Source organism: Coenobita brevimanus, chromosome 17, assembly GCF_032717465.1.
Source record: "Coenobita brevimanus isolate Jiangsu-jjx chromosome 17, ASM3271746v2, whole genome shotgun sequence".
In the NCBI taxonomy this organism is placed as follows: domain Eukaryota; kingdom Metazoa; phylum Arthropoda; class Malacostraca; order Decapoda; family Coenobitidae; genus Coenobita; species Coenobita brevimanus.
In genome coordinates this window covers 29,183,443-29,185,962 of record NC_136970.1, presented here as the reverse complement: position 1 = coordinate 29,185,962, position 2,520 = coordinate 29,183,443, and positions in this window count along the sequence as shown.

The window sequence follows — 2,520 nt, the reverse complement described above, 5'->3', positions numbered from 1 at the left end:
GGGATAACAATGACTCTACCTTTGAAGAAATTTGTGCACAGAGTCCCAGAATTTTATTCACTTTCTTGATTGCTTCATTACACTTGGGAGAATTTGAGATCTCTTGGTACTGTTACGTGTGTGTGTGTGTGTGTGTGTGTGTGTGAGAGAGAGAGAGAGAGAGAGAGAGAGAGAGAGAGAGAGAGAGAGAGAGAGAGGAGGGAATATGATAGTGAAAATGATGAAGTAAGATGTATAGAAAAAGATGTTGAGGAACAAGGGAAAAGTAAAGAAGACGGTCGAAGGGGAGGAGGCAAAGAAGGGAGAGACGAAGTAAAGCAGTGAGGGAGGAAGGAGAATAAGAGAATCCGTGGTAGGGAGTGCAGGGGAGTGGTAGGAAGGGAAGGAGAAAGTAAAAGAATTATGGAAAGAGAGGCAATATAGGAATGATGGAAGGTTTGTGCAAGGAAGGAAGGTGGTAGTGGAGAAGGGGATGAGAGCAAAGGATGGCATATCAAGGGTGGAAGGGAGGAAGGATGAAAGAAAGAGGGGAAATAAAGGCATAACGATGGATTGTAGAAAAGAAGAAATGAGAAGAGAGAATAATAGAGACGGAGCAAAAAGAAAGTGAGAAAGATAATGATGCAGAAAAAACATCGAAAAGGAAGCAGTATAAGAGAAAAGAAAGTTAAAACGTGCCAAATCCCAGGAGGAAGAGCAGAAGCAGTGGTGGAGGAACAATGGTGGTGGAGGAGGAGGAGGACATAATGAGCTGAGGTACAGGAAGAAGAGGAAGAGGATAATAATGAAGAAGAGGAAAATAATGATAACGACGAGAAAAGACAAAGATGAAGGTGCTGCTGCTGCTGCTGCTGCTGCTGCTGATGATGATGATGATGATGATGATGATGATTTGAAGAAATATAAATACTATCAAAGTCGTACAATAAGAAGTTATATTAAAAACAACGATATGGGGAGTGAATTGGCAATGTCAGTAGAAACATAAAGAGATACGTATATTGAAGTTATGGAGTCTCATGTATGAATGTGTAGGTCGTATCCAACTTATCACTCTCTAAAAGCTCAGAACATGTGCATAACGCATAGGTTAATAAGAGTGTAAGCTGTGGAAAATGAAAGTTTTGCTTTATGAACCTTTGTATATGACATAACAGCTCCTGAAGAATATGAATCAGTGAGTGGTGACGTGTGCCCTCGAAGACTTGTTCTTTCTTTGGCTTATTCAGGGTTACCTGGAGGACAGGCTTGGACTTGAATATTTATACGGCAAAATCTGTCTACACTGCAGGTAATAAAAATATATATTCCATATTTATTGGCCAGAGCGATGGAAAAAGCCCCATTACCAACTGGTAGTGTGGGTATGAGAGCAAAGCTGGCCCTACAGGATCATTGAAACCCAGCATATCACAACAGCTAGTTTGGTTGCAGCGGTTAGGAAGATCCTGACACTCACTGTAAGGTAGGTAATGGTCTTCGGCTGAAAACAGTCTGGCATCACAGGGCAGGTCTGCCGGCTACTGGTTATCTGCCTGTCCTCTTCAGAGGGTACACCATATGAACTGACATATCGGTCGTGGGGATCTAACTGCTGAAACATAAACATACTGATTTTTTTGGATGAATCGAGAGGATCATTTCCTTACCTCATGGACGGATTTAGAAAAAAGAGAGACTTTCTTGGGTCAGTGAACATAAAGCTGCAGATAAAATACTATAATACCTCAACATAGAAGCATAAGAGGGTATGAGTACCGGTAGGTCACGACTTTTCTAGATGCAGTATATGGACAACCACGGTAACTGGCATACTGTAATATGAAGTGATGGACATAAGTACCCAGTGAACAGGGTGAAGATCGTGTTTGCAGATCTGATTGAAGTGGATTGTTTTTTACTGTTAAGTTGATGATGATTTTGATGATATATTTTTCGTATATAGCGTGGGTGTCAGTGTAGGACTACTTATCATTAAATATAGAGTCACAAAAGAGCATCCTTTTTAAAAGTCCACTGGCATACTGTGGTAAACCGTATCATACGGGGGAGCAGTCTCTGATGGGGAGAGTTTCAAACTGGGATGAGTTAACTGCTAGCTCTCCCAAATCATTCTCTCTTACCACCATATCGGCCAAATCTCTCTCTCTCTCTCTCTCTCAACACAAGCAACCACTGCTCGCCGGCCCTCACAACGAGCAAACACAGTCTAGCGGCAACTACAACACATTTGGTGGTAGAATTGTTCACACATGTTTCTATTTATTCCCCTTTGGTTCACATCCCTTTCTATATTTCTTACTTTCTTTTTCTTTCCGCTTTAATATAAGGATCTTCTGCTCAGATAAATAAAATAATCTAGAAATTGTAGGAATACGAAAACAAAGACGCGATCATTCGGTGGGGGTTGGTGGTAATGATAATTTTTATTTTCCCTTTCTATTCAGAAGGGGTTGAAATAGAGGTCTTTGAAAACAGTAACTGCCTGATCTTGCCTTGTAAGGCACTTTATGAACCCTT